This window comes from Anopheles aquasalis, chromosome 3 (genome assembly GCF_943734665.1).
Source record: "Anopheles aquasalis chromosome 3, idAnoAquaMG_Q_19, whole genome shotgun sequence".
Taxonomy (NCBI): Eukaryota; Metazoa; Arthropoda; class Insecta; order Diptera; family Culicidae; genus Anopheles; species Anopheles aquasalis.
The window spans coordinates 53,968,359-53,980,395 of record NC_064878.1 but is presented as its reverse complement, the minus strand read 5'-3'; the positions used below and the strand labels follow the sequence as shown (position 1 = coordinate 53,980,395).

Genomic DNA, 12,037 nt, shown 5'->3' with positions numbered 1-12,037 from the left:
TATGATTTGTCGTTTGAGTGACGGCTCCATAATAAGCCACTGCGACGGTGTCCGGGTAAAAAATAATGGAGACTAACGTGTCCTTCATGTTGTCTCTCTGTCTCTCTCTCTCTCTCTCTATCTCGGTATGTCTCACAGTGTCTCAGATTGTCTTTTGTATTCCCATCGTATTAAGATCGTATATCGTTCTGCTTCCGTGAAATGTGCGACGTTTTCCAAAGCAAATCATCGTCATCATCATCATCATCATCATCGTTCTACAATCTACTAGAAACTGATTTATGAGCCAGTGCTTTCCAGCTCCCCCCCTCCCCTCGGGGGCTTCTTTTACGCTGCATCTCAGCGCCATCGGAATGTCCTTTCGTTTGAGGATCTCGGGGTCCAGCCCTGACGGACGGCAACAGGATTCTAGCGTTTGCGTTTTCGTTTTTTCGTTGTGGCCAAACGAAACTTTGGGACGGCTCAAAGTTGTGCTCCACTCGTTTTTGTTCCCTTGGAGCGCATTTTGAGTGAAATGGATGGATTGAGTGCTGCCGGTTGTTTATCTTATTCTACCCCCGCTCCCACTTCCCGTCTTAAGCTTTCTCCGTGTGTATCCATCGTCCATTTTGTCTATGTGTCGTCCTGCTGCTTGGCACTAACTACTGCCGGTGGGGTGGGCGAACGGTATGGTTGTACAGCTGGAAGGGATTGAAAAATATGAAAATTTGATTCTCGTGAGGGAGCAGAACTGTGCATAAATTATGATTTATGTAACGCCAAGCTATGGCTAGACCACCGTCGAGGTAGCGGAGACGTAGGAAAGCTGAAGTGATTGTGATGGTAGTAAACTCGACATCACATCGGCCATCAATCACCGGACGTGGCACGTTTGCCCGATCGTCCTCGATGCTGGTGGGAGCTGCTAGTGCATCAACGAGTGACAAAATATGCACCAAATTCTTCAAGAACCCGCCCACCACTCCGTTATCTACTTGTTTCACGATTTAGGATCCTTAACGATCGCGAACCACATGCATATCGAATGTTTGCCTTGATTGCAGCACCACCGCGTTGGGTAAAGGTGGTTGGCTCTATTTTTACCTTAACCAGACAACGGCGCCTCCGGGAAATCGATTGTCCTAGCCCTTACAAATATAGCCAGTCGGTCAACCTGCGACAGACTGTCGTGACCTGCAAGAAGCCGGTCGCTCGAACTAGCCAAAAATAGCTGCATCTTGGTCGCTCGGCTGTATAGCCGAGGGGTGCGCATCATGATTCCCTTCCTCCCAAGGGGCTCTGCGTGGATCCCATCGATCGTGGAGTCGTTTTGAAACTTCCTAAAAAGTGGAATTGATTGACAGACAGATTGAGGACCACCCAAGCCGTGCACGTCTGTGTGTTTCTGGTGAATCAAAATTGAAGGGCACTCTTGCTTGCACCCTTACTCATTCACTTGGGCACATAAATAGATGAGAAAAATGAAATCATTCCATTCATTATGCACAAACCAACCAACCAAACGCGGCCTACGTCGGGAGCTGCCCATGTGAAGGGCATGAAAAATGAATTCTCAATTATTTGAGTGCCAAACCAACCGAATTGTGCCCCGTACACCCACCCAGTGTTTGTGATCATTAATCATTTGATTGAAAAATATGTTCCACCACCATCGACGACAGGCATCGAGGCACCCCGGTGGCTGGGTTGTCGTCGTTCGCTAAATGATTAAACACCGTTACGAGTTACGAGCAGCGCGTTCATCGTTCTAGTACCCAGTAAGTGTCGCGCGAGATGTTGAAATTGGTCGTCGAAAAATAACTCAATCAACTTGCTGCTTCTCCTGGCCGCGTTCTCGTGCTCTGCTGCTCCACTTGCTCACGATGGATCGCGCTGGTTGCAACAGGAGCTCACAGGAATTACAATGGCATCGGTGCATGGATGCAGCCCTGTCTGATGGGGCCATGGTATGAGAGGGAAGGTGCACATTCGTGTCGTTTCGTGGCATTAGGGTGTGAGGCATAATTTATGTTGGCAATACATGTCTCAGAGAAGAGTCGAAACTCGTTGGCTGGGTGCTGTGGTGCTGTTGTTAAATTAAATTCCACGAAATTTTAAATGCATCCTTCTCATTGCACCACTCACCATCACCTACGCCTTTGGCCTTGGTTTCTGTTTGACAATTTCACATTCGTATCCTCGACTCTCTGTAACGGATGGTCTGTATCTAATGCCATTTACTCTGGCTTTCACTGCATGTTGGATCGGTAACGATGCAGAGAAGGACAGGATGCATGTCAGCGAACATGTACCTTGCATTGTTTGAGCTTTTAGAAGGGACTTTAGGTTGGTGGACCATCGTCACGAAGCATTGCGCAATATGCATTATATGCAGCACAGGATTGTGTGATATTTGGAGCTGTTAGCATACCAGAGAGAATCTGGGGCATGGAGTTATGCTTGCAAACATACATGTAAATATCTATATGATTTGCAAACTACCCCTTTGTGGGCAAATGGATACTTCTTAAGCACTATCACTCGATCTATATTTAGCTTATCTTAATTGCTCTCCTCACAATCATTACTTGTGGTGGCAAATGACTGATGATAGGTGGAAAAAAGGGGGAGAGAAGTGAGGAACAAAGAACTTGGAATGGTGCTGTCTTATTCCCGTCACCGAATGCCAGCACTGATGACGCATTGATTAATGTTTGCCTGACAAATGATCCACTTCCTGGACCACCAGTACGTCCAATTTCGGTGACCCCTGGAACTCACACGCCCGGAACGTGCTTCATCCATCATAGAAACCCCACAATTGTGTTCGAGTTTTCGCGGGGAAATGTCATAATTAACGCTGTCAAGACGGTGTGAGGCGAGGCGAGCTGTGCCGCAAATGTTTTGACCGTTTCAAATCTGTGTTCGCCGGTGGGCTCCTCTTTTCCTCCCGTTTTCCGTCTGGTCTCGTTAATTGACTTCGTTATGACCATCGCTTATGGTCTCGCCTTTTCGGTTCGATGTTTTGATGGCGCTAGAGTGAGCGAAATCCTGACCATCCCCGGGTGTTTTATGTGTTTCCACGAGTTTCCATTTTTACGTGCTACAATCTTAATGTCACCAGCAGATGTTGCTTGTAAGATACGGTTCTACTGTAAAATCTAGTGTGTTAGGGTGTCTAGTTATGTGAAAGTGTGTCTACGAGCACACTTCCTGTTCTCGGTGCAGCCTGTGTACGTGTTCATGGGTCCATGTTCGCTCCCCCCTGGCACAACCAACCAAAGATTTACGATTTTTCCTTCGAGCGTAACGACGAAAAACTTTAACAAGTTCCGAACGGAAAAGTCCAGCACAGCGGCAGTATGTTCGCGATCGAGCCAGAAAGCGATTGAATTTGTCACGCAAGTGGTTGTACCATTCTTTTTCTCCCTATCGTTGGCTCTACCGTATGTGTGGGTGTTGTGGAGTAAGTCGATAAGTTGGAAATCATGTTGAACTTTTGAACGGCAGTTGTTTTTTCGTTTCTTTTCGTTTCGCTTTCCGGTGCGCGCTCGGAACTCGACAGTTAACGCGCTGGTCGCGTCTGTTTGTGCGCGCGTTCATTGCGTTACTTTTTGATTGCTTTGTGTCTGGCATGAAACACACACTGAATTGATTTGTTCGATTCCTCCATTTCTACTAGAAGAGCGGCCAGCATATGTAGACGTCTGCTAGGCCGCCGATTGTCGCCGGTAAAAGTTTGCGCGAAAGTTTGTTATGAAAAATGGTTTGTAATGATGTGTTCTGAAGTCGCACTTCAAGAGAGCGGTCTCTCTCGCACACAATTTTCGATTAACGAAATGACGTGATCGATCTACAAATATTGGAATGGTACAAACGTGCGCCGTGTAAGTGTGTTTGCACACACCAAGCTTGTTACAAAAACTCATCCCAACCTCCCCGTATCCAGTCTATGCGCGAGCGTTACGTTTGAATGTTCGAAGCCATTTCTTCAAATTCGTGCCATCCATTCCGACCCGGAGTAACTGGCAATGTCCTTGTCGAGACGACCGTAGAGCATTCACTTGATGTGAGTCCCGGGTCCGGGTCGGTCCAGCAGTCGTTGCGGTTGATGGATTCAGCTACATTTACCACTTTGCAAATATTGATCCCTTAATAGGATTAGTCCCTGGTAAGCAATCTAGCGGCAGCATACACGCTCCAACGCCACCATCGCCGCAAAGCACCACAAGCACCAGGTACGGAGTGAAAAAGTAAAAAGTAATATTCCGGTGCGGTGCAATCATGTCATACGTTTGAGTGTGTGCTCGCGCTAGCTTGGCTGGCTGGCTGGCTGGCTGGCTGGACTGGTCTGGCGTGGCCACTTATCGAATCCTGGCCATCCCTCGGAGGGATTAGACGTGAAGAAGCCTGAACTACGACGCATGGAACATCGTCGAGCCAATGGGGGGGAAGCAAAAAGTAAATCATAAAAACAAGAGCCCGGGACGAGGTTTCGTCGATAGAGCTCGGTCTATTTCCCCCGCCCCGCCCGACCTGTGAGCTAAGCCAGTTGTCATAAGCGATTACGAGCGACCGTGCGACCGATTTACCGTCCGACGCCCGTGGTGTGGCCAACGCCTAACTCGGAGTGAACGAAGGTAGCGAAGGTACGATGGATGGATGGCCCCCGGTACGGTGGTGTCAAGCGATTTGAGCAAACAGGATCAAGTGGTAATTGGGCGAGGAAAATTACGTTCCGGCCTAGCGGCCTGCGTGGCCTGCGTCAGATGGCTCGTCTGTCGGACTGGCTAGAGTTGCGCTCGGTTATTAGTCATTGGGCTTCAGGGGAGAAAAAGAAGCGGAGGTTTATCCGGCCAGCGTTAACCTGCGGTTATGGATTACGCCGCGAGCTTTCTTTTGTTTTGGTCCACGGGCTAATAGGAGTTTGTCAGAAACAGAGATTAGAAGGAGTTCAGTCGATCGTTGTACTTAAGCGTTGGGCGATGGTAATGAGTTTTGCACTCAACATGCTGCCCAAATGGCGCCAAGAAAGAGCACCGTGATGAGTGCTTGTGGTGTTCTGTAATATGGTGATAGCTCCTTTCTTGCCACAGGTAGTGATTTGATTTGAACTTTTCCTTCAAAAAATGTGCTCACATCTATCAAAGCTAGGTCGAAATAGTGTAGTGTATCTAAAAGGAAGTCACGAACAGCTCTTCTTACCACATATTCAATTAATGTTAATGCATCTTGCTATTGTATGTAGTCCCTTATTGGTCATCAGTTTCTACAATTTTCTTTGATAATCTGTTTGTGGATCTACCATTAACAACTTTGCTGGTCGTTTTTTGTATCACAGACCTCAAATATTAAGCTTTATGCTCAGCAATGCTATCTGAGATCCTTGGTTTGACGTTTACTTTCAATCTCGTAAAGCCAATTCCTTAAGCAAACATGTTCAGTTAGAATCTCCATTACATTTGTTGATTTTACTACTCACACCAACCAATCAATTGAGCTTGATTGAGCAATAAATTCCATTCGATGGTCGACTCACCGGACTCACTCACGTTCCGCCCGCGAAAAAAAAACGTTTTAATTAATTTCAAATAAACATCATCCTCACAACGAGATAGCAGCGAGCGCGGAAGAGTCCGCAATGAAATTATAATCTGAACCATCCTGCCCCGAAAACAGTAAAAGAGAGCTCATCAAAAACACGGTTCCAACTAATTTCGTATGTAAACAATATACGGGACTGGAACCCTGCGCTGGATTGCGCGTCCTGCAGCTACCGGAGTTGCTTCCCTCGGCCACGGCGAATTCTTCCCTCGGCCACGGCCACAAAACCAAACCGAAATCACACCACCAGCAGGAGCAGCACCAGCAGCGGGCAAGGAATCGGAAGTTATGTTAATTGAAATTGTAGCAGAGCGTTACACGGACCTTCGGACGCCGCTCCGTGATCGTGCCCTGGTCCTCACATCATCGAAGGGGAAAACTTTGAACCCGCATTCGACAGTGGACGCGGCGGTGGCCGCTGCCGAGAGTGCGGCTGTTGAGAAATAATTGGCCGAAAACAAATGAATTCGAGCGCGATATCGGAGTGGCTTTTTGGGGCGCGAGCATTGTTTTCCCTTTCCTTTGTTTTATTCTTCTTCTTTGTGTCCCTTTTCTCCTCTAGCACACAAACACACACTCATGTCATCCGAGTGAGAGACCGTAATTTACGTCGTTGTCTTGTGACCTTCACGGGCACCGACTCGATTGTCATCCCAATCTCGGTCGGTAGTCCGCAATGGTCCGGTCCACTTGAGGCTCCTTCGAAAGGGAAATGCTTGCATAAATTTCCACCACCTCTCTCCACCTTCACCCTTGGGCACCGTTTGATGGGGAGTTTGAGTGTGGTGTGCGGTTGTTGCTAGTGTGACCTCCGCATTTCTTTCCTTTCCAGTTTTGCATTCCCATTCCACTCTATTCCAGCGCACAAGAGCACGAGATAGAGAGGGAGAGCGAGATTAGATCTGTGGCCAGCTCGCCTTTCCGGCGAACCCAACCGAAATGCCCAGCTACGAACAAACATTCGGTGTGATTGGCGAGCGAGCTTAGAGCAGGACGGACTGGATACTCCTGCAAACTATCGGATTTCCTTCCAACAAAACAAAAAAAAAAGAGAGAAAAATCCTCCAGCGCAAGATGTGGAAGGGTGATTGGGGGGCGATACTGCAACCGTTTGAGTGCTTTTTGATTTCGGAATCAGATCGCGGTTCCATTGTGGCCAGGCATGCCACCACGCCCGCCCGCACACATCTGCATCGCAGATATAGTCTTTAGGAAGGGCAATTTAGGGTGGAAAGAGGCAAGGTGAGAGGCGTTGCCCCGTGCAAGGTTACCACCGGCCAACGATTCAACCTCGAGGGTTTGGGAAAGATTCCGTGGGGTACCTCCCGTTTACCGTTTAGGTCAATAAAAGTGCCAAAATGTGGAGAATTTATGGCCAGCAGCGCTCGGCACTCGAAGGATGCTCGAAGGATGGCTATCGGTCCCCCATTCTTCCTCTTTCTGCTGCTGCTGCTGCTGTTGTGGTTTCGCCTCGATAAAGCTTCCTCTACCGCTCGATAGCTTAACAAGACTCCCGAGGTGCCGAGCTGAAATGTATGAGTTCGCTCGATGGCAATGTTACGGATTGTTGGTTCTTTTTGGTCCAGCTGGTCTCCGTTCGTGGAATATCCGCGGGGTGTCCTTAAAGTGTCAACAATTAAACCATATCATGGTGTATGTGTATGTTTTTTATGCGCCTCGAGAGACGATACTTGAAGCAGATATTGTTGAATGTTGCTCGAAGTAACTTTTTCTATCATCATACTTCGAGGTACACAAAAGAAAATGATATCACCGTGGCGGTTGATGAAAGTTTGTGAAAAATTCATAAAATATCCATCAAACACACTCTCCTCGATGCTGCACGAAGCGGAACATGGCCGAATACTTCGTAAAATGTTTGCGACTTGAACCTCCAGCGACAAGCGCGATGAAATCATGAAACTATATTGGCTTTCGGTAAGTTATGTCGCCATGTTCGCAGCATTTTCAGGCTCCTGCCAGTTGCTCGATGATGCAGCGATGACTTCTAACCATCTGCAGTGCTTCGGGGGTGACATTTGAGCACACACAAAAAAAACCGCTGGAGACGAAAAACTTCTCTGACGCATTATGCTTCAGCAATGTTGCTGCTGAAGGGGCAAACAGGCAGGGAGGACGAGTTGTGCCCATCCTCATCCTCCACGCAGCCATTGGCAGTGATTGGTAGTGGCTTCAAGTGGAAGAGAGCGTTGTCTGCAGCGTGCAAGCACGGCACATAACCGCTTACAGTGCCTCACGCTGATGATGTTGAAGTAACGAGGCTCGTAAACATTTGCTGGCGAAGACAAACTTGTCTAGCGGAAGGGAGGGGAGTGGGATGCAAGGAAGAGGGGAGAGAGCGGGGAAAAGCCGAAACTTGCACGATTCGGATGCAGTTTTGGAGCATGAGAGGCAAGTATTTCGAACAAGTTCACAACTAGACCCCGCCATCGCTTCGTGGCGTCTCTCCTTGCTGGTGCTTCTTGTGTCTTGCATTGGTAGTTATCGTTCGCTGCTGCTGTCCATGCACCCTCTACCCTTTTAATGTTTGAAGGGAGGAGGGTAGCGACAACTAATGCAGCTGAAACAAGAAGCGCGATGCTGCTGGTGCTGCTGCTGCTGGCGAGTTGTTGTAAACAACGTGTGCGCGACTCAATTCGGCGAATTGAGATGGTGTTCGCTTACGATGGTGTTGCACAACGCGTTGTGCAGCTCTATTAGCATTCGCGAAGCAGCAGCGTGCAAACGTGCTTCGGTTGCTTCCATGAAGTTTTTTACCCCCCCAATTTTCTTCCACTTTAATGCTCGCCATGAGAACGGGAAGTTGGAAAGAATGTTGTTCACAACAGTCCGTGCATATATATGACACACGAACTGCGAAGCTGTTAAAGCTACCGTTCACGAGGTGAGCGATCGACTCGACGAGGGCTTTAAAGCGCGAGCGTTTCAGCAATTTTTTGTTTCGCTGGAAAACGCACGCCGTTGCTGAGCTGACAGGTGAGAAATGGTGAGTGCTGTCAGCCGGACCGTGCTTCCCGGAAAACTCGTGTTCGGATACCTTTTCTGTCGCGCATAAGCTGGGAGCTGGTGCCTTTCCTCGTGATCGAGATTCGGAGAAATCATATTTTCTCTTTTTTTTCAGGTACATTACATGTCGGTGTGCCCCGTGGGAGTGCCATGTGTTCGCTGAGTGGGAAGAGAGTTTTCTTTAATTTAATTTCCCATTCTTTTGCACCGGTACGTTCTCGGTCCCGTTTCTGAGGCAGCTGCTTCGATATGTTTTGAGCATGTTTTCATTTCTGTTGAATACGAGGGATTGTGGTTGAATTCTAATTACGGTTCAAAAATATTTTTAGCCGCCTAAAAGGGGACTTACGTTAATTGGAGCATAGATCCTCATGTTTGAAGATTTTTAGTGAGGATACATTTCTGTTTTACTTTTTTGTCCGACTTTTTCTTTTTGCATTTGGAGAACGTTTGGGGAATATTTGCTATACATTAACTCGTTAAGTCTAAGGCAGTTTTACTTCGATTGATAAAAAAACACAACATTCTTGAGAGGTTCAGCGTTAATGATAAAATTGGAAAAAAATATATGTCACTAAGAATATTAAATACGTAAATTTCCTTTGAATGCTGTTACTCTGCGAGCTCTCGGGAGTCTATTCAACAAATTGAGACCCATTTGCAAAACACAGATTGAGACGTTTGATGCTTTCTTGCGCGTTCGTAATTGCACACAGCATGGTCCACGACTCCGAATCAACTTCTCATTTATCATCATTTGTCGGTCGAGCGCACGCGGACGCGACAAACCCCGTTAAGCAACAATCTGCGAACAGATTGTGTGCACAGTTTGTGGCCATTCGCCGCATTCTCCACCGAAGTCTGAAGGAAGTGGAAAACAAATTGGAAACTAAATGGAAATTTCTTTCCCATTTCTTTTTCGCATTTCGCTTTCGAACGAGCACAAAGCACCGGCAACGGTGACAATCAGTCCGCGGTTCTCGAGTTTCCTCGGGTGTTGATGACCGTTTGCAGCTGCTTTAATGGTCCAATTCGCGATGCAATACTCGGTGCATCCGCGTGCGATTCCGACAAAACAATTGATGCTGACGGAGCGCACTCGCAGTGGGAGAGAGACACAGCAGGAAAAGCGCTTTGTTTTGTGTACACAAACAAGCCGTATCATGTGGATCAAGGTGATGGACACAGCGTGTGAAATGAGGAACACCACAAGGAAGCCAGTAAACCAAACGGAAAGAGGCAAAACACCGTTGAATCGCATAAAGTGTGATGCGGAGCGCATAACTCAAATTAGCCCTACGCTCCGGCTGCTCCGGTGGTGCATCCGGAGGTGAAAAGCGGACTAACGGCTCGGACTGTTGGCGGCAGCCACAGCAGCAGCAGCGCAACAGTGCAGCATAACAAACAACTCAAATTTGAAGCCACTCCGTTTTCGCAGACCCCTTTCCCCTCCCTGCGTGCAGCTACTGCATTGTTTGTGGCCTGGCCAGCCTTGAAGGTCGAGTATGAAGCAGAGGATAAAGTCCCGACCCCTCCCCCGGTTAACCGACGTTGCGGAAAACAAACATGTGGGCGAGTTTTTGGCCCCAACCGACGGCACTCGGCGCACAGTGTAAACAGTTTGGAAATACAAAACCCGTCGTGCAGAGCAGTGGGTCCGGACCTGACCTGGAAACCGGAACCGCTCGAGTGAATGAGTGAGGGAAAATGATGGAAATCTGCACATAATGTCGAGACCTCGAGTCAACTAGCGATGATTGAATATAACGAATTGTGGTTTTGTGGTGAGGCAAGGAGGAGCAGGAATGAAGGTTTTTCGATGTTTGTTTGAAACGATCGGAACCGAGTGAGCTCGTGGTTTACCAGCGTTCGTTTCGAAAGCAGCAAAATGGTTTTTAGGGTAGCATCTGCATCATTGTCCATCCAAAGGAAAGATACACAAACCCACACTCACGTGTCACGGATTGCGAGGCAACCTCTGGCTAAAATGAGGATAATATGGACGGAACCATTCTGCCCGGTCTTAAACCATATCTCGCACTCGGTAAAGAACACAAACAACAACACGGGGATGGATGTTGCTTTCTGAGCAAGCAGACGAGGATGATTAGAGGTGTGCTTGTTCGGTGCATCCAAAAGCCTGTGGCCGGCAGCAGCTGGTGTTTTACTTGACGGTTTTTATGTGCCCTTTTTATGTGAGTCATGTGCTGTACCGTGGACCACACATGATTGCCCGGGACGCCAAAAAATCGTGGAAATCCATTTTTTTTAATGGAAAATCTTTTTTAGCCTCCAAAACGGATGACCACCGACCGGTCGGTGGAGGTTTGTATTGCCGGACGACCAGGGGGTTTGATCCGTTTGTTTACAGCGTGTTTTACACGATGTTTACCCATCGCAGGCTGTGGGTGTTGATGGCGTTTTTTTCACTTTCTTTTTCGCCATCAACCTCACCATCTCTCTCTCTTTCTCTCGTTCTCGATCTCTCGAATAGAGGGGTTTTAGCGTTGGCCGGAATCCGGTAGCTTTAGCTTTGATGACCAGCCACATACACACATGGGTGTTTATGATGAATTGTTTGTAATGTTTTCTATCTTCTCGAGCGGGGGTTGCTGGATGCTGCGGGGCTTTACAGTTTGTTGTTTGTGGGTAGTGTAGGCGTTTGGGGAATTTGATAGGGAAATTACTGTGCAAGGCAAGGACCAAGGGCAATGCCATGGTTGTTGAAGGTTGCTGAGCCGCTTACGGCCGCGCAGCAGTATAACTTAATTTGTACACATGTTTTTATCAAACTCATGTGTATGAATCGACCAAAAAGATCTAGAGTGACCTCTGATGGAGAATTTTTTTGTATTAAATCATAGTTTTTTTTTAAAAAGGTAATAAGTGAGCAAGCAGCAAGAAAGAAGAATATTAATGTAAACACACATCTCATCAAGGTTTTAATATCCATTTCTTTGTTTAATTTTTCGCCAAGGATGAAACCTTAAGCACTTCTGTGCTCAATAAATAATTCTAATATTAGAAATCATTGGTAATGGTTGAAATCAAACAGTCAAACCGCATCGGATTGGCATTTTGATGTCGATCCATAATTGATTGAAGAAGGATTGACATCTCTCAAAAACTTACCATGGGCTTGAGTGGATTTCGCGGAGTGGAAGTGCGTCTCTATCCTAATGCTCGATGTGATTAAGCCAGATAAATCAAGACCTTCTAACTATGCTCATCGTTATGCTAGCGCAAATACTTCATCGGATTAAAACTGGCTTCTCTTGCTTTCTCCCACAGGTGGCATCCTTCAGCACGATCGAACATCCAACTTCAAAGTGGCTGCTGCTGCTGCTGCTGGAACCAGCATAACACTTTCTCCAGAGTGCACCACCACCTAGCAAGTGCTGCTAGCAACAGAGAAAGTTTAGACTTA

At 47.3% G+C, this 12,037-nt stretch overlaps 1 protein-coding gene across 3 annotated transcripts in view; it reads left to right on the top strand.

The window, feature by feature from the left end:
- The window catches only part of LOC126575966 (uncharacterized), a 102,405-nt gene that overhangs the window by 23,236 nt on the left and 67,132 nt on the right, over positions 1 to 12,037 (top strand). The gene's annotated exons all lie outside the window — the stretch shown is intronic.